The sequence below is a fragment of the Pinus tabuliformis genome, chromosome 5_1 (assembly GCF_031772625.1).
Source record: "Pinus tabuliformis cultivar Carrire ecotype Pingquan chromosome 5_1, CPIR1, whole genome shotgun sequence".
Classification (NCBI taxonomy): Eukaryota; Viridiplantae; Streptophyta; class Pinopsida; order Pinales; family Pinaceae; genus Pinus; species Pinus tabuliformis.
The window spans coordinates 396,829,885-396,853,703 of NC_142305.1; the positions used below are offsets into that span (position 1 = coordinate 396,829,885).

The window sequence follows — 23,819 nt, forward strand, 5'->3', positions numbered from 1 at the left end:
TTAAAATATTTTAGAGCAAGATTTTGGATTTTTTGTGTTGAATTAACCTTTTTAGTTTGATTTAAGAAATGGTAGTGGCTTTAGTAAAGAGTAAAGATGTTTAAAATTTTACCTAATTTGGAATTTAATTGTGGTAAAAAAATTATGTTGAAGGTAAATTTATGATCCATTTAAATTCATGAGATAATTGTATTGCAATTTTTTTTATCTAAACTCATGAGATAATTGTATTATTTTCATTTTTGTCTGCGACCAGCATTAATTTTTTCTACTTTCATTATTATTATTATTTATTGGAGAGACTAACATAAACATTATTTAGATTTCTATTTTTTTAGTTCTATGTTGATCTACATTAGTAATTGTATTGTAGTTTTTTCTATATGGTTATTTTCATTTTTGTTTGGAGCCAACATTATTTTTTTCTATTTTTATTATTATTATTTATTGGAGAGGGGAACATAAATATTATTTAGATTTCTAAATTTCTAATTTTTTATTTTTATGTTGGAAGACATTAGTTAAAATTTAACTTTGAGCATGGACATATGTACATAAAATTAAAAATAAAAATTATTATTAAAACATTTTGAATTAATGAAAATATATAAAAAATAAAAATTAAACTAAAAAAATAAAATTAATAATAATTAAATCAGTCTAAATTTATCTTAAATTTATTTTAACTCCGAGAGGGATAAAAACACTCAGAAAAGAGATTTGATCTAATCTGATCTCCAATTAAAAGAACTATTAAAACAGACAAAAATATATTAAGAATTTTTTATTTTAGAGATTCCTAGTATTGAAAATGGTATAAAAATATTAAAATATAATATTATTGAAAGAAAAATATAATATGATTGTGTACGACTTTTTCGTTGGAAAGACATATTGACCAAAATACATAAATATATTCAAATTAAAATTTTTGATGTACTAAGCTGTAAACCATAAGACCAGAACTAAAATCCAAGCAGCTAATGTTTTTAAATACATATTAACTAACAGCCAACATTCAAAAGTGCTGGTTGCATTTTAGTTTTTAAATACATATTTAACTAAAGCCAACATTCGAAGGTGCTGGCTGCATTTTAGTTTTATTTCCTGTGAGCCGTGGAGACAACACCGATAACAATTGCCTGCCTGATCCATTTCAATGGTTTCATTTGCAAATACAAACATTGCGAACGCCTCACTGTTTGTGCATCTCCAGCCCAAAAGAATCCTTACATACCTTTAGTTGTCTGTAGAGTTCTCTGCATTTACCTTGCCTTCGCTGTCTGCCCATAAATGGAATTATCACGGATCAAATGGCTTCAGTCTTGGATTAATTCGTTGAGATACCAGCCTTTTCTAATCTCCAGAGAATATTATTTAAGGAAATCATATAAGCATCCTGAAATTCATCAAACCTTGAATCTGGTTCACCATATACCACACCAGGCATAATTTCCTGGATTATGGTCTTTCTCATTTCCTTCCGTTGTTCCTCTGGGATTTTCTGCAGAGCCTCTATAACATTTATCTTCCTTTCTTTAACAGACTCTTCTGGTATGTAAACTGAATAGGAGCTCTCATTAGCAGGCAGATGCCATGGATACTGATAATATGCTGTAAGGGGATCAAACAGCACGGGAATGCATCCAGCTATAAGCGAATCGAACAGGGCTCTTCGAGTAGGGGTGTCACCAGTAGGCTGAAGGCAGAATTCGGATTTCATGAAGAGCTTCACTGCGTTTTCAGAACTCAGGCAATCGCTCTCACTGCAGCTAAAATATTCGCAAATCTCGGGTCTGCTTGAACACTGTTCGATGAGGATGGAATGAATGCCATCATTGCCGTTGGGTCTGGGTGCACCTGCAAAGCTTATCAGATGAGGTCTCTGAGCCGTGTTAATCCGCCATTGCCATTGCCAAATATCTTTATCAGAACTGGGATGGAAGAAAGTAGGATGTGGGACTGCAATTTCATTCATATCCCATGGATTGCGTTCAATCAGAAGCTTGGTAACCAGCTGCATTTCAGGCAGGTGTAACAGCTTGGTACCCCATTGATCGGTATCCTTTAATCTCCTGAAATCCCACGAGACCTTACCGAGCACCAGAACATGATCTTTTCCTCCGTTTCTCCTCCACCATGGCTGACCCTGGAGCCAATTCGCAAGCTCCAGGGCGAGTTCATCTCGTTTCTCGCTACCGATATTTTCCCTCAAGTTCCATCTCAGCACATCGAGGCCACCATAGAAGGGAATGTAGAACAAATTCGCCTCCTCGGGATTATAAACCAGACATGGGTGCTTTGAGATTCTGGAATGGAAGGCGATCTCTAGCGAAAATTGATGAGTCTGATACCAGTGCTCATACAAATTTTCGAAGGGCTTCCCCATTCCTCCGTTGGTAAAATAATCACAGAGATTGAACCATGGAATCAGATTGTAACATTGCTCCAGCAGCTCTGAGTTGAATCTTTTGGGCAGATCGTAGATATATATTTGCCTTCCTCTGCATTCTTTCTGGCTTGGATCCTTCATGCCCACAGGCATAGATGCAGACCTAATAGCATCTATATACATTTTCATCAAATCGTGAGGAAATGTAGCATTTTCTTCATCAATACTCTTGTTCTCAGTTATTGCTAATTCATTTGACACATTTTCATCAATACCCTTGTTCTCAGTTATGGCTAATTCATTTGACACATTTTCATCAGTACTCTTGTTCTCAGTTATGGCTAATTCATTTGACACATTTTCATCAGTACTCCTCTTCTCAGTTATGCCTGATTCATTTGACACATTTTCTTCATCAATACTCTTCTTCTCAGTTATGGCTAATTCATTTGACACATTTTCTTCATCAATACTCTTCTTCTCAGTTATGGCTAATTCATTTGACACATTTTCTTCATCAATAGTCTTCTTCTCAGTTATGGCTAATTCATTTGACACATTTTCATCAATGCTCTTGTTCTCAGTTATGGCCAATTCATCTGCCACATTTTCTACTTTCTGCACCGATGAAATCTCCTCATGGGTAGTTGAGATCTCCGGTTTCACATACACTCCAAGCGCATTAACAGACTGCTCTGGTTTCACAGAAACTTCAAGCGCATCAGCAGTCTCATTTACCAATGGCGGCCCAATCTCCAAGCCATGAGATCCCACCTTGAGTCCTTGATTCTCCCCAGCGCTACCAACAGAACTAGTCTTGTCATCCCCAAATGGAAAGCGCGTAGTGCTGGCGGACACACAATACATATTCAAGCGACGGCCCGAGAGACAGACATGGAGAACAGATACAGGCAACAGGCTTGTCATAACCCAAAAACATATAACAAGTATCAAAAACAATGGTGGCAAAAGCAGCGTTCGTTGTACTACAGTCCCCATACATTTCACCATCCCCACCACTGATCCCTCCACCTTCTTAGCTTTCTTTTTCTGCTTGCCCATGGCTGAAACCCCATTAGCAACAATGCCCACACCACGTTTAATATGGGCGGGAGGAGCCATCTTTACCTGAGCCAAAACCATATCCTGAAATCTTTAACTCCGTGCCATATCAAACAAAACGGCCGTCAACAACCTGCCACATTGGTCACTTTTGCGAAGAATCAGATTTTAGTCCCACCCACTGAATTTACCGTTTCCAACCTGAGATGATAATCCTTGTAACAGGCTCGCATCCTATCTCGCTGTCAAAACCAGAATCTGAACACACAAACGCCCAATTCAATTGAATATAAGTTTTCACCCGGGAAAAACCAAACATAACAGTAAACTATAAGGATACAAATTTTATTGAGAGTGCAGATTTTGAAATATTCGAAAAATTTATAGAACAGTTTTCCTGGTTATCTATCAAGTTTCCAAAATATAGTATTTTAAAATGCTCAGTCTAACTTAAAAATAAAAAAAAAAAAAAAAGGAGGAGCTTTTCACTCTAATATAGCAATATAATTTCAAACTAAAATGTGTAATTTATAGACTAAATAGCCTTTTTCACCTTAATCTAGTTAAAAAATTTCGAGCTAAAATGTGATTTTTTTTTGTTTAAAATACATTTTTAAATTTCAAGTTAAAATGTGATTTTTTTGTTGTTGTTTAAAGTACATTTTTAAATGCATGAAGTGATATAGCACCATGCAAAACTAATCCCAGGCAATCTAAATTTTACAAATTAAATTCAAATTTTTAAAAATCTCTGTTTAATTTTAGTTAAAATTAAAATAAACACTGTAAAAAAAAACAATTTTCCTAATGTGTTTTCAAGTAATTCAATTATATATTCAAATATTATTCAAATATTTATTTTAATTTATAAATAAATTTGATATTTTCAAACTTATTTTAATTATATATGAATTATTTAAGTGGTAATATCATGGACTTTGATGGGATATTAACACAAAATAGAGACTCATTAAATTACTTGGGAATTTTACAATATAAAAATAACATTTAGTTTTAACTAACTAAATTTACTTTTTAAACGAATACAATTTAATACAGCAATAAGAAAAGAAACCCTAACTCTCACCAACACAATTCTATCTTTGAACTGTTGCAATTACAGAAAAGTTTCTTGTCACAGTGATTAAACCCTATCTTTCACCAGCACAATTCTATATTTGAACTGTTGCAATTACAGAAAAGTTTCTTGTCACAGTGATTAAACCCTAACTTTCACCAACACAATTCTATCTTTGAACTGTTGCAATTACAGAAAAGTTTCTTGTCACAGTGATTAAACCCTAACTTTCACCAACACAATTCTATCTTTGAACTGTTGCAATTACAGAAAAGTTTCTTGTCACAGTGATTTTCTCTTTAACCCAAACCAACCAATTTTTTATGACGTGTTCCACATTGCAACTGCAACTCAATCACATTGTACATTCCAGCTACTTTTAAAGAATCAAATAACAGTAAGACTACAACATAGAACCTTCAAAGATCCAACTTATAAACTAGCTTTCACAGGTCCAACCTACTTATTCGGTTTAATATAAGTTTCCGACCCTAATCATAAGCCAGCCACATTCAAACCCTAAAGTTTTCCCTTTACAGAATTGAACCCGGTGGAACGATAACACCCCGACTTTCATGACCTTAATTGAAAATTCTACATAAAAATCCATACAAGAATGCGCATAGAAGCAAACCAAACCTGATCGGTTGAGTTGTACTGTTAGAACTCTGACTGCCACGACCGGCAATTTCAGTCCTCTTACAAACTGTTGGTCGGCCTCCAATTTTTTTCCCCTATTAATGCCAACGCTCCTTCCTCCTTCCTACCTGTGCAGGCCTTAAAAGATTTCCCAACGAGATCTTCTGACTGAGTCCGAATCTTGAAAGGCTCATACGTGCATTCACGATTGCTCACGTCTGAGTATTATAGTAACCAGTTCAAACCCTAAATGGGCCAGGTCATGCTGTTGAATTAAAGAAAGCAATAAATGAAGGCTGATCTGATGGAGACTCCGTGAGTGCCTCACGGTACATCACAATTATGAATTCACAGAAATAAAGAATGATTTTGAGATTATCCCTCCCCAGCTGTAACGCTGAGCGCAGAAAACTACGATTTGGACTCATACCGAGTCGATTATGATATTTGAAGATTGAGGTAATATTTGTAGGCGACCATTGAGGCAACGTCCTCATCCCTTTAGCATTCTTTATCAGTGAATTGACACATGTAACCTGCATTCTTTCATTCAACGAACTCGCGCATGTAACCTATTCTTGCTCTTATGATCAGCTTTATCACAATCAACAATAAAGTTTCCAATAGTTTCGGAGATAAATACCACATTCAACGAACAAAATTTTCCTGCAGTTATTTAGCTTTTTCACTTTTTTAGAGGTATAAAAGTGATGTCAATCAATATATATTAATCATATTTATAGGCAATAAAAAAACATTTTCTATATTATATATCTTAAGGTAATAAAATTAAAAGAAAATAAAAATTAACTTATTTATAATTTTATTTAAAATTATTATTATTAATGATATAAAAAAATTATAATTAAAATTATAATTATTAATGATATAAAAAAAATACTATATAAATTATAATGTTATAAAATTATTATTATTATTATTATTATTATTATTATTAAATAAAATTATTATTATTAATAAAATTTTATATATAACATGTTATTTTTATTTAAAATTATTATTATTAATGATAAAAAATAATATATAAATTATAATATTATAAAATTAATAATAATAATAAATTATTATTATTATTATTAATAAAAATTTATATATAACATGCAATTTTTATTTAAAATTATTATTATTAATGATAAAAAAATAATATATAATATTATTATTAATAATAATAAAATTTTATATATCACATGCTATTTTTATTTAAAATTATTATTATTATTAATGAAAAAATAGTAATATATAACATTATTATTAATAATAATAAAATTTTATATATAATAATTATTATTATTATTATGCTCATGGGGCTTTGGATTGACGGTGAATGGGTGCGCTGTTAAGGCACTCCTTGCGATAGGTCACTGGTTCAATTCCCCGTGGGTACTTAGTTTAGTCTTAACCTAGAAAAAAAAAAAAAAAAATTATTATTATTATCATTATTATTATTACATGCAATAAGATGGTTAAATATGGAGATTCACTCCCTTTTATTATGGAGATTCTTAATTTCTAAATAAACTATCTCAAATTACTAAAATTAAAAGAGTATAAGAACTAACTAAATTATAATTTTTTTATTATTATTATTATATTACTTGCCTGTAGTAGTCTAACTTATAGACAAAATAAATTATTTCACTGGGATTGAGCACCCTGAGGCACTCAACTTCTGCATTAAACAACTTAAACTCAAGTTTTTAAAAATCTATGTTAGATTTTGATTAAAATTAACCAAAAAATGTGTCATGAAAAAGGTTATTTTGTCTATAAGTTAGACTAAGCCTCCTCTATATATATAACATGCAACAATTTTCTTAACTATGGAGATTCACCCCATTTTATTATGAAGACTTTTAATTTGTAAATAGGTATTGTTCAATATCATGAGCCAATAAAGGTCGTGGAGGCGGCGTAGTGGTAAAGTCGGCCTCGTCATGACGGACCGGTCTTGTGTTTGATCCCGAGCAAGGTCGTTGCTCGTCGTGCGAGTAGTTAGTCTAAACCGGGCCAAGCCCACTACCTTTTTGCCCACGGGGCTTTGGATTGATGGTGAATGGGTGCACTGTTAAGGCACTCCTTGTGATAGGTCACCGGTTCAAATCCCCCGTGGGTACTTAGGTTAGTCTTAACTAAAAAAAAAAAAATATCATGAGCCAATACCATGCCTCATTAATACTACATATCCAAAAAGTCATGGAGATTCACCCCATTTTACTATAGAAATTCGTAACTTGTAAATAGGATTTGTTACAATATTATGTGTCAATATCATGCCTTATTAATACCACATACTCAAAAAACCATAACTCATTTTATCTTTTTAATATGACATTTTTTTATTAATGAATTTAATTAAAATGAAAAAATATGAATAACTAATTTGGAAATAAATCTCAGCATTTGATATGTGTACACTATTAAGAATATTCTAGAATATTTTATGAAGGTTAAATCTTTTTCGTCCATTTAATAATTACTCATAATTAAATTAAAATTATAAAAATCATATTCTAAAATAGACATATGTATCAACATAACTGAACTATTCATTGTATGAATCAATGTGAAGACGAAGAGAAGAGTTGAGGGAGTGAAGGGTTAGGCAGCAAATCCTAGTTGCCCGACCCTCTCGTTCATGCCTCTTTCCTTTCATTTGTTGGGGTGTCACATCCTTTGCTAGTGATGTCAATGTCCTCTGGTTGGGGGGCTCTCTGTTGCGGTTTTGGATGCTCTATTTGAGGCCTTCTATGTGTGTTTTTGTGCCATATTTTGCTTGTGTTGATGTTTTGTCATTGTTCTGCTCCAGGTCTGGTTCTTTTTCTTGTGTGTTTGGGTGTGTCATCACTTTGCCTCATTTCGCTGTTGATTTTGTCTTTTTCAAGGATGTTTGTGTTGTTGCCAACTTGGTTGTCGTCGTGGGATTTATCGGTGGGCTTAGTTGCCCTATTTATTTTGTAGTGAGGCTTAGTTTTGGGTGTTTTTTATGTGCTATCAGGGTCGCTTGTGCCCTATCCTAATTATCTCTAAGATTTCTTGTAATGTTCGTTGGAGTTTTGACCTCCTTTCTTAGTTTTTTGTTGATGTGGATTTCTTGCATTGTTTTTATTATTAACCATAAGGCATTATAAGTGAAATATGTTCAACATATACAAAATATAACTTTATTCTTATTTTAGATAAATAAAACTAGGAGTTTGTTTATTTTTTCTAAGAAAAAAATAAAATAAAATATTAAATAGATATTTAAATTCAATATAAAAATAAAATATTAACTTTTTAAAAACCAATTCGACTATAATTTCTATATTATAATTATTCAGTATTTTAACTTAGATACTTCAATGTGATAAGTTTCTTCAAAACCATTCCAAAACTACTTTAAATTTTGAATGCAGTAATGAATGAATGAAATTTTAACGTCCACGAGACTAGATATAGTCTATGGGACCACTAGCTTCCCTGCTTTTTGCCTTTTACAATTCAATCCTCTTATTATTCAAATTAATGATGAGCTGACCCAACCTTCTAACAATCCCCTCACTGAAAAGACAATGCCAAGGAACTGAAGTTAACATGTTGTTGTAATTGTCTCTGATGTCTCTGAAAGCATCACATTCCAAAATGAAATGTTTTTCCGATTCCATTGTCCTAGAAGTGCAAAAAGTACAAACTCGCTCTTCCCAAGCTTCTTTATGTCTTTTCCATCGACCTATTTTACACCGTAATTAATGTGAGTTAGTTCTTAATTGAGCAATAAGAATATTTTCTCTCCATGGAATGCTAGCTCCAATGTATTCTTTTTGTTGGATATCACACGTGAGGTTGAATTCTTGAGCATAGTACTTCTTTCTACCCAACTCTTTTCCCCATATATGCTTATGAAACTTCTCCATAACATAACTCTTCAAATCCTTGCTATTTGTGGGACATGCATTGATGTAAATATTCCATTTTTGCATCCATTTTTTGTTTTGTCTCATCCATGATTTCTTTCTTTCCCCCATTCCTTCATTGAAGATAACTTTAGGTCATCTACCTTCTCCCATTTTCTCAATTCTCTGAAGATACCTTATGAGACGCACCATAGAAATTGCTTCGATGGAATTTTCTCCTATTTCACTCAGCATTATCTCATAAGAAACTAAATTTTTTATTTTAAAATTGCTCATGATCAAGCATGTTTGGATTTGCTCAATTTGCTTCCATTTTCAGACAGGGATGTTGCTAGCCCATAATTCACACCCATATAATATCACTGGACAATCTAGGAGCCCAAAAAGCACTTTAATTATTTTCCAATCCCATAACTCTACCTTCCTACATCTATTTTGAAGAGCATATAATGCTTTCCACCCTCCTAAAATTCTATTCTTTCTGCAGTGCTCCTAATTAAGCTTGTTGTTGAAATCAATCCTGAGGTACTTGTATTCCTTTACTTATTCAATAATGTTGCCTTCAAAGAAGAACACATGTTGACTCTGATTTTTTTATTTGAGAAAATAATTATTTTGGTCTTGCTGGTATTGACTTGCATGCCCACTTCTTTACAAAAATTCTCAAGGGCATATAGGTGCATCTGCAATCCTTGGGTCGATTTAGCAATCAATACAAGGTCATCAACATATAAAAGAAGATTTATCACAAACTCCCCCAATCGAACACCATCCCCACCTTGCATATTTAGTCACTCTTCCAATTTATCAATATATAAACAAAAAGAGTAGGGGATAAAGGCCAACCTTACTTGAAGCCAATGTCACTTCTAAAGCTTTATGAAATGCTTGTTGAAGTTCTAATTTTGACTTTCACATCTTCATAAAGTCTATGGACAACAACTCTATAATGCAAAGGAATTTCAAGTTCTTCCATTGTATTCCACAACTTATCTCTAAGGACCGTATCAAATGCCTTTTTGAAGTCAACAAAGCAACAAAATACTTCTTCTTTACCCTCCCAAACCTTTTCTATAATGTTTCTTAGCGTGATACCATGATCTATTGTAGAATGTTTCGGCCTAAAACATGCTTGCGCTTTTGCCCTCTTTTCTTTGACTTCCATCCACTTGTAGAAAATATGTGATAGGTTAACCTGATAATGCAATATAAATCAAAGCAGAATACTATAACCTACTTCTACTATCAATTTGTGGAAGATTAAAGATCGAGCTGAACAATATAACCAGAAGAAGAAGAATCAATGGAACAATACACATGAAAATACTTTGGGGAAAGTCTCAAATAAAAATCTCACACTATTGTATTATCATACATGGTGGAAATACATAAGAATTATACAAAGCCTTAGCTCTCACAGCTAGTCAGCTCTCAGTACAATCCTCACAGATGCTCATAGGTAATCTTGGCTTCTCTCTAGCCTTCCTCTCTGTCCTCCAAGCTCCTATTTCCTTGCACTGTTCCTTGTGGATGATTAACCTATTACCAAGTGGAAAAACCAGCCTTCAAAACTGCGCAATCCTCAAGGATGAATCCTTGACTACATGCATGAGTTTTCTCCATGAGAAAACACATGCAACTGATAATACATTGTCCTTGAACATTAATCTCAACTGGATCTTTCTCAGAATAGACATGCATGAGTTTCTGATGAGGGAATCTTTAGTTGACTAGAGTAGCACTAATTGAGTGCATTAATGCATCAACTGACTATTAACTCACTATTGGTTTCTCAAACAGTTTGGAACTAATTTAACTGGACTTAACTTAGTAAACTGAGTTAACTAATTACAACTCAAATATAACTCAATCTTATCTCCTTAATTTAAGGGATAACTCTTGCATGACTTTAGAAAGACTTCTAACTTGAATTTCTCCAACTAATTAATTTCCAAGTAGTTGTTAAGACTAAATTCAGTTTTACTTCACAATTTAATTCAAGGACAAATTAAATTGGAATATTCTTGTTGCCATATTTCAACACTCCCTCTCAACAAGAAAGGGATTACCTACCACCCCGAGCTTGTCTCTATGGAACTCAAATTTACACGTTGACAATGCCTTTGTCAAAATGTCAACATCTTGCTCCTCTGTCAAAATATACTGCAACAACATGATCCTCTCGACCTGTGAAAAGCCATGGGAAACAATTCTTGCCTTATGCTTCTCCACACTACCATCAGCAGCTTGCTTTACCTTGTAAATCCAATGGGAACTCACAATTGACTTGTTCTCTGGTCTCAAAACCACGTCCCAAACATTGTTACGAACTATGGAGTCATACTCCTCCACCATAGCATCAACCCAATCGGTTGTTGCATTGCTTCCTCAAAGGAAGATGGCTCAGTCTCAACACATTCCCAACAAGGGCCATGTATCCAGTGTACCTCTCAGGTGACCTCCTCTGTCTACGCTGAGAAGATGGTGCTCCCACATTCTCTCTCGCATCCTCCAATAATTTGTCAGCTTCTCTTATGCACTTCCGTCCATCTCTGGAAGACTCTGCTTGAGTGGATGTCTCCACTCATGGAACCTCTGCATGTGGCTGATCCACATAAATCTAAGGTTCCTCTTCCTTAGGAACCAATAATTCCTCCACAACCTGTAGTTGGAGCTCCCTCTCAAGGGAAACTTGCATGGCCTTCTGCTCATCAAACTTGAGATCTTTGTGAACCACTGTCCTCCGACTGGTAGGAAAGTACACCCGATAGTTGTGAGGTGTATCAGTGTACCCCACAAATATCCCCAACTCTGCTGTCAACTCAAGCTTCTTTTGTGCATCCTTTGTCACATGGCAATATACCGATGAGCCAAGGATCCTGAAGTGACCCACATTTGGTCTCTTACCGGAGAAAGCTTCCTCTAGTGTCTTCATCCCAAGTATGTGATGCAGGCTTCTATTCTGCAAATAGACCGATGTGTTGCATGTCTCATCCCGCAAGCGAAGTGGTAGGCCTTGGTCATGCAGCATTGCTCGTGCTGCCCCTACAATAGTTCTATTCTTCCTCTCGGCCATCCCATTCTGCTATGGGTTATGAGGTGTCATTAACTCTTTTTTAATTCCTTCCGCTGCATAGAAGTCCTTAAACTCTTAAAAGACATATTCTCCACCATTGTCACTTCTCAAGGCCTTGATCTTCTTCCCTGACTCTTTCTCGACCAAAGCTTTGAACTCACAAAACTTTGTGAAAGTTTGGTCCTTCTTCTGCATGAAATAAATCCAGCATTTACGAGAATAGTCATAAATTAAAATCACATAATACCTTTGTTTTGTTGTGGATGCCATCGAGAATGGTCCACACAAATCAGTATGAACTCGCTCTAAGATAGCCTCTGCACGACTGTCTCAATCATGAAAGGAAAACTTGGTGTACTTTCCCAAGGTACAACCTTTACATGTGTCAACTTGCTCAAGTTTACCTTTGGGAAGTCCTGCAGATATCTGATGCATTATCTTCAAAGCCTATGATGAAAATGGCCCAACCGCCTGTGCCATAACTCGCCAATGTCTTGGCTTTGCACCAATTCTGCTTTCGTTGTAGAATTTTCTGCAAACTATCTACAAATCTACCTTTGAGATCTATGTAGAAAATATGACTATAGATTAACTCAATAATGCAATATACCAAAGCAAACTATTATAATCTACTTCTACTATCAAACTTGCTTTGCAGAAGCTTAAATATTGAGCTAGAATCAGAGTTGAACACATATAACTAGAAGAAGAAGAAGAACCAATGCACATGAAACACATAAAATACTCAAGGGAAAGCCTCAGCTAAAAACCCCACTATCTGTATTATCATACAAGGTGGAAATATATCAGAATTATACAAAGCCTTAGCTCTCACAGCTAGCCAACTCTCAGTACAACCCTCCTGGATTCTCACGGGAAATCAAAGCTTCTCACAAGCCTTCTCGTCTACCCTCCAAGCTCCTATTTCCTTGCGCAATTACCTCTGGGATGATCTCCTTCAACTAGTGTAACACTGCTCTCACACACTGTTAGAACTACGCAATCCTCAAGGAACCTTACCTTGACTACATGGATGAGTTTCCTTTATAGGAAAACACATGCAACTGATAGTACATTGTCCTTAACATTTAGCTCAACGGTCTTTCTCAGAATAGACATGCATGAGTTTCTGACGAGAGAATCTTCAGTTATCTGGAGTACACTAGTTGAGTGCATGCATGCATCAACTGACCGATAACTCACATTAGTTCCTCAAACATTTTGGAACTAATTTAACTAGACTTAACTCAGTAAAATGAGCTAACTAATTACAACTCAAATATAACTCAATCTTATCTCCTTATTTAAGGGATAACTATTACATGACTACAGAAAGACTTCTGACTTGAATTTCCCCAACTAATTAATCCATAATGAATTAATTAATTAATTCCAAGAAACTGGTGAGACTAAATTCAAATTTTAATTCAAGGACAAATTAAAATTGGAATTTCTGGATTCTATTTTTATCGTTTCTTGTTGCTATTTTCAACACTCCCTCTCAACAAGAAACGAATTCAACTCGATCCCGATCCTAAACATTTGGAATGTTTTGCATGCAACAGTTCTCTCAAGTGTTGTTGCTCCAGCAACTCCAAAAATGAAAAAACATCCAACCTGAATCAGAATGATGTCTCTGTCATCAAAGTATCTGATTACTATTGCCTCTGTCGACTGGAAACTCTGTGCTTCTGCTGACTCAGCCTTTTTGCACTATTGTCAATCCTTCTCTATACTCTTCAGTATCTGACTACTCTAGCCTCTGTCACTTTGATCTCTGACTGCATCAATCCCACTGATTCCTCCCGCTACTATGTACTTTGGGCTCCCGTAGCAAGGTACAATCCATGAGATAAAACTTCTCAATGGACCCTGCCCAATTTCAGCCTTCTTGGGACTATCACTTCGCATCGCCCCACCTCACACCTGGAGGTATGGCTGCATGTGATCCCTCTGCCCACTTCTCCAATTATGGCTCCTCCACAATTGTATGAGACTTCTTCTGGGACTGCATGTTGAGAGGTAATTTACTCTCCCTCTCAACCACCAAGTCTCTAACATTTGCCTTGCTCCTCAAGGTTGTGCATGCATCTTGAACCTAAAGAGCATACAGGTTCTTGACTTGTGAACCAATCTACTTCACCTGTCTCGTGGTGATGTGTCTAAGGAAAACCTTTCCCTTACTAAAACAACATCGTAGCCTCTGTCCTCCAAAATCGCGACTGATACCAAGTTCTTCTTCAATCCAAGCACATATTTCACATCTATCAAGGTGATAGGAGCTCCGTGCTCCCTTTGAAAAGCAACCGCGCCCACTCCTAAAACACTAAACCTTTCGTCGTCACCCATCTCTATGCGCATCTTAAGGTCTTTCTCCTCCAAGGAACTGAATAAACTTTTATCGTCGGTCATGTGGAATGAGGCTCCACTGTCAAGATACCAACCACAACCCATCATTTATGAAACCATGCATGCGATGAGGGTGAAGTCCATTTCAAACTAAGAGGCTAATGCCTCACCTTTTGATCCTTCCGAGGATCCCTTCTTGGACTTATTCAATGGGAAATTAGTCGCATAATGACCCATCTCATGACAGTTAAAGCATCTCACTTTAGACTTGTCACCCTTCTTCCCTCCATGAGAAGAATTCGATTCCGAATGGGACACCTTCCCCTTCCGTTTCCTTTCCTTACTCGCTAAGGCCATATTTTCTTCATCATCATCCTTAGATGAAAAACCATCTTGTGTGCTCCTCTTGATCTCCTCCTGCATGAGATCCAAACACAGTCGTTCCCAATCCAACAATTTCTCCCTTCCATTCATAGAGTCCTGGTAGCTATTCTAGCTCTTTGGAAGGCCAAGGAGAGTGAGGCTCACCATATCATCATCAGCAGTAGTTATTCCCACACTTCAAAGTTCATCTCTACAAGTGGTGAGCTTTTTCAGATATGTGGAAATAGTATCGCCATTCTCCATCTTGATTCTTCGAAGCTTATCCTTGAGCGCCAATTTCCTCTGGTCGCTACTATTCTAGTAGAGGTCCTTTAATGTCTTCCACATTGAATATGGAGTATCCTTCCCATGGAGACTCGAGACAATATGGTCTCGAACTCCCTCAAGTATGATTTTTCTTGCCCTTGAACCACACTTCTTCCACTCAGTGAACTCTTGTGCATTAGTTGAACCTGGCTTTGGGATTTCTTGATCAATGAAATCCTTGAAGCCATTGTCTTCTAATACAACCTACATGCGATCTTTCCATGCTATGTATTTCAAGTTGCCTTCCAAGGCATACTCGAGTCTCAAGCCATAGAACGCCATTGGCCAACCTTGAAGTATGATATGAATTCGATTTGCACCTCTAACCCCGAACTTCAAACTTAGAATTCTCTTCCCCGTATATTGTTCAGTGCTCCAATAAACTTGGCTCCAATACCATGTAGAATTTCCTGCAAATTATCTACAAATCTATCTCTGAGATCTATGTAGAAAATATAACTGTAGATTAACTCGATAATACAATATACCAAAGAAAAGTACTATAATCTAATTCTACTATCAAACTTACTTTGCGAAAGATTAAAGATTGAGCTAGAATCAAAGTTGAACACATATAACCAGAATAATAAGAATCAATGCACATGAAACACAGAAAATACTGAGGGGAAAGCCTCAGCTAAAAACCCCACTATTTGTATTATCATACAAGGTGGAAATACATCAAAATTATACAAAGCCTTAGCTCTCACAGCTATCCAGGTCTCAGTACAATCCTCTTAGATGCTCACAGGCAATAAAATATTCTCACAAGCCTTCTCCTCTGCCCTCCAAGCTCCTATTTCCTTGCACAGTTACCTCTAGGATGATCTCCTTCACCCAATGTAACATTACTCTAACACACTGTCAAAACTGCACAATCCTTAAGGAACCTTACCTTGACTGCATGGATGAGTTTCCTTTATAGGAAAACACATGCAATTAATAGTACATTGTCCTTGACATTTAGCTCAATTGTGTCTTTCTCAAAATAAACATGCATGAGTTTTTAATGAGAGAATCTTTAGTTATCTGGAGTACACTGGTTGAGTGCATGCATGCATCAACTGACTAATAACTCAAATTAGTTCCTCAAATAGTTTGGAACTAATTTAACTAGACTTAACTCAGTAAACTGAGCTAACTAATTGCAACTCAAATATAACTCAATCTTATCTCCTTAATTAAGGGATAATCTCCTTAATTTAAGGGATAACTGTTGCATGACTGTAGAAAGACTTCTAACTTGAATTTCTCCAACTAATTAATCCATAATGAATTAATTAATTAATTCCAAGCAGTTAGTGAGACTAAATTCAAATTTTAATTCAAGGACAAATTAAAATTGGAATTTCTGGATTCTATTTTTATCCTTTCTTGTTGCTATTTTCAACATGTACTCAATGCTGCATAATCATCTACCTCTAGTTTATAGAGATTCTTCACCCAAATCCCTATCCTCTTGGTCTTCCCTATGGCTATGTGTCTTAGGAATGACTTTCCTTTACTGAAGACAACATCATAGCCTTTGTCCTCCAACATCGTGACTGATACCAAGTTCTTCTTCAGTCCAGGCACATACATCACATCTGTGAAGGTGAGAGGAGCTCCATGCTCCCTCTAAAAAGCAACCGTGCCCACTCCTGAAACACTATACCTTCCGTCGTCACCCATATTTATGTGCATCTTGAGGTCTTTCTCCTCCAAGGCACTGAATAAATTTTTATTACCAGTCATGTGGAATGAGGCTCCACTGTCAAGATACCAGACACAACCCATCATCAATGACACCATGCATGCGATGAGGGTAAAGTCCATTTCGAACTGAGAAGCTAATGCTTCACCTTCTGATCCTTCCAAGGATCCCTTCTTGGACTTCTTCGATGGGAAATTAGTTGCATAATGTCCCATCATGTGATAATTAAAGCATCTTACTTTAGACATGTCATCCTTCTTCCCTCCATGAGAAGAGTTCGTTTTGAAATGGGAAGCCTTCCCCTTCCCTTTCCTTGCCTTACTTGCTAAGGCCATATTTTCTTCATCATCATTCTTGGATGAAGAACCATCTCGTGTGCTCCTCCTGATCTCCTCTTGCATAAGATCCGACCACATTCGTTCCCAATCCAGTAGTTTCTCCCTTCCATTCATAAATTCCTGGTAGCTATTCCAACTCTTTGGAAGGCCAAGGAGAGCGAGGCTCACCATATCATCATCAGCAGTAGTTATTCCCACATTGCCAAGCTCATCTCTGCAGGTGGTGAGCTTGTTCTGATATGTGGAAATAGTATCGCCCTTCTCCATCTTGATTCTTCGAAGCTTATCCTTGAGCACCAATTTCCTCTGGTCGCTACTGTTCTGGTAGAGGTCCTTCATGTCTTCCACATTGAAAGTGGAGTATCCTTCCCATGGAGAGTCCAGATAATATGGTCTCGAACTCCCTCAAGGATGATCCATCTCGCCTTCGCCACACACTTCTTCCACTCAGCCAACTCTTGTACATTAGTTGAAGCTGGCTTTGGGATTTCTTGATCAATGAATTCCTTCAAGCCATTGTCTTCTAATACATCCTTCATTCTATCTTTCCATGCTATGTAATTTGAGCTACCTTGCAAGTCTCAAGCCATAGAACGCCATTGGCCAACCTTGAAGTATGATATGAATTCGCTTTGCACCGGCAACCCCGAACTTCATACTTCGAATTATCTTCTCAGTATATTGTTCACAACTCTGATACCATGTAGAAAATATGTGATAGGTTAACTCGATAGTGCAATATAAATCAAAGAAGAATACTATAACCTACTTCTACTATCAATTTGTGGAAGCTTAAAGATCGAGCTGAACAATATAACCAGAAGAAGAAGAATCAATGGCACAATACACATGAAAATACTTTGGGGAAAGTCTCAGATAAAAACCCCACACTATTGTATTATCATACATAGTGGAAATACATAAGAATTATACAAAGCCTTAGCTCCCACAGCTAGCCAGCTCTCAGTACAATCCTCACAGATGCTCACAGGCAATCTTGGCTTCTCTCCAGCCTTCCTCTCTACCCTCCAAGCTCCTATTTCCTTGCATTGTTCTTTGTGGATGATTAGCCTATTACCAAGTGGGAAAACCAGCCGTCACAACTGCGCAATCGTCAAGGATGAATCCTTGACTGCATGCATGAGTTTTCTCCATGAAAAAACACATGCAACTGATAGTACATTGTCCTTGAACATTAACCTCAACTGGATCTTTCTCAGAATAGACATGCATGAGTTTTTGATGAGGGAATATTTAGTTAACTGGAGCAGCACTAGTTGAGTGCATTAATGCATCAACTGACTATTAACTCACTATTAGTTCCTCAAACAGTTTGGAACTAATTTAACTAGACTTAACTCAGAAAACTGAGTTAACTAATTACAACTCAAATATAACTCAATCTTATCTCCTTAATTTAAGGGATAACCCTTGCATGACTTCAGAAAGACTTCTAACTTGAATTTCTCCAACTAATTAATTTAAAATAAATTAATTAATTATTTCCAAGTAGTTGCTAAGACTAAATTTGATTTTAGTTCACAATTTAATTCAAGGACAAATTAAATTGGAATATTCTTGTTGCCATATTTCAACACCACGTACTGATTCTATTTTCCACCATGTTGTTGAAGAGCTTTGCAAACAAAGAATTGATCATAATGGTTCTATAATTGGAAGGATTATTAATGTCTCTACTTTTAAAAAGGGGTATTGCTAAACTAGTTGTCCAATCTCTTGGGAATCCTTTTGGAATGACGTTGTTGAATATTTCCATGATGTGCAATGAAAGAATTTTCATTCCCCACTTTAGATATTCTGCTTGAAGTTCAACCAAGTCCTTTGCTTTTCCTATTTTCAACTTTTTAATCCCTGTCTCCACTTCTTGTAATGTGAAAAGCTTTGTAGTTGTGTTGATCTTAGGAGGAAGCTTCTCCTCTTATTCTTTCTCATAGAGTTGTAATGTTATTTTCAATTTTCTTCTTCCTTGATTAAAATTCCTACCAAAAATGTTTTGAGTGGTTCTTGCCTAAATATATTAATTCTTCTCACCTTATTTGCATGAACTCATTTTTTTTTTAATTTACTTATATAACTTTACGACAATAAAACAAATTATTAAAAAAAATCTTTAACATTTTTAATCTTATAAAAATATATTTAAATTACCTAATTAATCATTGACAACTTTGCAAATATAAAACCTATTGAAAATGACATGCTAACCTATATGACATGTTAAACATATTCCATGATGATGATGTCGTGCCATTGATTAAGACCCACGCATGCTATATTCTCTCATTTCCCTCCATAAATTATTAATGATGAATTCGAGACGTGAAAGGTATTTTTATTTTATTTTTATTCTAAAAATATAGAACAATGTAAAGTGTTATTTTATTTTTATTCTAAAAATATAGAACAATGTAAAGTGTTATTTTATTTTTATTCTAAAAATATAGAACAATGTAAAGTGTTATTAAGAAATACAAAACCAACTTTTAATATATTTTTTAATTACATACCTGAATTAAATTATTAAATAAAGTTCTTTACTATTTTTAATTTTCTGAAAATATGTTTAAATTGTCTAATTGATCCAGCACTACTTTGTCCATGTAAAGTAGTTAGCCTCCATGAAAATGTCAGCACGTTCCATGATGTCGACGTTGTGCCATTGATTGGGACAGGAAGCATGGTATATGTATCAATTTTCCATCCCAAATTAGTAATGAGTAATGATGAATAGGATACGTAAATTTTTAGTGAACTTTTTAAAAGGATATATTAAAGATTTTTCTTTAATTTAGTAAAAAATATATATATTAAATTTAAAAAATAAACTTGTTTTCCATTGAAATATAATATATGTGTGTTAATTGGCTAGGTTTACAAATATAATATTATATTTGTTAATATAATTAATATTTTATATAATATTATATAATAATTAGTTTATGGGGTATAAAATAGATGGTGATGGGGTGTGTTGTTAAGGCACTCCGTGATGTAAAGGTTATTGGTTCGAAACTATGTGGACAAAAATTCAATGATGTTAAGCACTGTTGTGGCCCACTGGGTGCGATCCTCGAGTGAGTTTGCCAGCGTAGATGTCCTTAGGTGCGATCCCTGAGTAATTTTGATGGCTTAGATGCCCCTAGATACAATCCCCAAGTGATTTTGACGACTTAATGACCCTAGATCACGGTTTCTCAAGCAAAAAATTAAATGTGCAATTATCTCAAGATCCACACAACTTAACAAACAAACAAAATATATATATATATATATAATTATAATGTTATGATTAATAAAAAAATTAATATTAATTTATTATATTTATAAACATACTATCATACCTTTGTTAATATAATTAATATTTTATATAATATTATATTAGGAGTAAATACATATTAAATTTTTTATAATTATAAAAAAACTATTTTTTTTCAATCATATATAATTAATAATAAAATTGAGAAATTTGTATATTTCGACATAAGCATTTATATTTCAACCCCGGGTGGATGGGGCATCGTTGACTTTTCAATTTAATTGTGTAGAAATTTCTGATTTCCCACCCCGGTTTTCAGTTTCACCTTATTTCTCCAAAATAGTTAAATGCCCTTTCCCATATCCATACATTCAACAACTGGAAAATAAATTTTGCTGAAAACACAAATTCTGGAAATATTACAGAAAAAATGCAGCAATAAATATCAGCACATATAAACAGCCACTCAACACATTTAAACACAGTGATTTTTTGTCAAGGTGACCCTGGAAAAACCCCCTACAACTCTTGGGGAAAACCAGTTCGAAAGCTCCTTCTTATTTCTGGAAAATGCTTTTTACAGTGAGAGAAATATTCAGCAAAAAAATCAGCAAGCAAACTTTTACAACTTATCTCATTTTCCGTGCCTCACAGCCAACTGGAAAAAATTTGCAAATAGCAAAACAAAACAGCAATAAATGTTGTACGGCCTCCTCGATTTTTGTGCCCAAATTTCAGTCTTAAATGCTGTTGTACGGACTGCCTAGAAAAGCGTGTCAAGGTACAACCACTTGCTGTATGGCCTCCCTTGAAAAACGTGCCAACAAACTTCAGACTTTCTGCTCTTCGATTTTGTGCTAACTTGCTGTACAGCCTCCTTGGAATCTGAACCAAAACTGTTGTACGACCTTTCTAGAAAATCGTGCTCAAAATCTGCCTTTCACTGTGTGCTAACTCAGCTGTACGGACTTGCTGAAATGTTGCCTTGGAATGTGTGTCAAGTTGCTGCCTCCTTCTCCTCACTATCCAAGAATCTCCCTTGCTCTTTTGCTCTCCTTCTCTCAATCTGCTCATGAAATAATTAGATGACATTTTCCTCCTTTCCCTCCTTTAATCTAACCCTAAGTGACTTTTGGGGAATCCCTAAATCTAATGGTTGAAATAGATTGAGATCTAGGGCTGAGATTAAATGCTCATTTAAATCTCACTTTCTATTTTTTAATTCACCCCACTTTAATAAAGACCCACTTAGTCATTTATGTCCAAAATCACTTTTCATTTCTAATATTACATTGACTTTATTAAAGTCACTTTAAAATTAGACTTTAGTAACTTTATCACTTAAAGTCACTTTTAAATTAGATTTGACTTTATAAAGATTATAAAGTCACTTTAGGAGAAAAATTAAATTCTTTTGAACACTTTTCCCTAGGCCAAAGATCAAAGCCTTAGGGAACCACCTGTCCTCCGGTACCAAATTTCAACAAATTGGACATGCGAGATTCAATTTGGGGTGATTATTCCTCGAATATGATTAGTCTGAATCGCAGATCAACAGTGGTAGTGTGAGGGAGATGAAGCGATGGAAAAATAAATAAAAATGAGTTTTTGCAACGGTGAAATTTGGTTGCAACTTGTAACATGGCAACAATTTATTTGAAACGTGGCCCTATCCCCAACGAGCCTCTTGAGCCTTTGCAAGGCCTTGAGCCTTTCCATTGTTAAACACGATGTTGTATGCTCAAGATATGGATCCAATATTTAGTGCTCATGGATCATATGGACATAAAAATAAATAAACTCTTATACAAATGCCTACAATCTTTTTTCCTTTTGGCATTGTGTTTAAATATTTATAGATGTCTTTTTTATTATTTTTAACACGTTATCATTGTTACAACTTAAATTTATGAACTATTATATTTTTCGTAAGATTTATGAATTATTATCATTATTATTATTATTTAAAATTTTTGTTATTTTAGTTATTATTATTTAAGATTTAAGTTATTTTATTTAAAAAAATTATTTTGTTCTTTAATTTTTATTTGATATTTTCGTTAAAATAATAATAATAAGATAATTAAAATTAATGTAATTTAATATCAAAATTCAATATATTCTAAAACATCTTATGTCATGGAATTAGTGTGATGATGGTATTCAAACTGTTATAAAAATAAGATTTGGAGTTATACCAAACCAAATTGAAAGTTTTCTTTAATTATTTCTACTTGGATTGTAGATATTTCTATAATCGCTAGTAATAAAGACATAATATGACATTTATAGCCATTGATCAACTTACCAAAACAAAAAGACATTTTTAATTCACAAAGGTTTTTTTGGTGTAAATCAGCAGAAGTATATTATATCACAAAGTTACATAAGATACAAAAAGTCTGTATGAACAGACATATAAAACACTTCCAGCATGTTCGACCAAAATGACTAGCAGAACCCGATCCTGGAATTTCATAAACGAGGCTAACCACGCAGGGTTGCTTAACATAGGACAAAAATCGAGAAAGGGTTTGGAGGACCTCATAACCAAGACAGACATAGACATAAGAGAACATCACATAACCTTGAAGCCATTACAGTTCCAATTCCACATAATCCTTGTTGGTGTTACTTGGGCTGGTCGTTGTAGTGACTATATCTGGCTTCAGAATTCTTTGAGGAATGGGGCGCTTCACCGTGCTGGTGTCGGTTTCCTCTGTCGGGATGCCAATTGCAATATTCGTCCCCTGTTGGATGGAGAGCTTGAAGAGTCTGGTGAAGGATCCCAGATTATGTGACAACATTTTGAGTTCCTGAGTCAAAGCACTAATGCTAAACTCCATGGTGTCTAACCTTGCTAAGTTTCCAGTTGAAACGAGCGAAATGGCCTAATGCACATCCTTTATTGCTTCTGCCTGCATGCTGAGCACTTTGGCCAACATGGTTTTCATGCACCACATTTCGCTTTGAGTTCTTATGAATTGCGTTGCTCTGGTGGTTGTGGTTCCTGGGTCTGTGATCCAGTCTATTTCCTTCTCCATTGCTTGAACATCCAGCTTTTCTTCTTCCTCGTTGACCACAGCTTCAAGCTCTGTAATTTTTCGTTTCTCTTTCCTTGAGACCGAGGTCTCATAAGCCCCTCGGGCTTTTTCAAGTTCTGGTTAGCAGAATTATTGTGACTGCCCTCCTTTGCCATTGTGTTGTTGCAGGTGTTGGCGTGCGAGAAGCTTGCAGGCTTCCTGACAGAGTTAAGATTGCCAAGAGTCGAGCGATGAGAATGCGATGTCTTGGTATCCTGGTGGATTGCC

At 35.2% G+C, this 23,819-nt stretch overlaps 1 pseudogene across 1 annotated transcript; it reads right to left on the reverse strand.

The window, feature by feature from the left end:
- Positions 1-918: 918 nt before the first annotated feature.
- On the reverse strand, positions 919-5,539 carry LOC149165128 (putative xyloglucan galactosyltransferase GT20 pseudogene; annotated as a pseudogene). The gene is made up of 2 exons (XR_016260305.1): positions 5,172-5,539; positions 919-3,712 (listed from the first exon to the last, which is right to left on the reverse strand). The product of XR_016260305.1 is annotated as a putative xyloglucan galactosyltransferase GT20 pseudogene (transcript).
- Between the last annotated feature and the right edge of the window lie 18,280 nt (positions 5,540-23,819).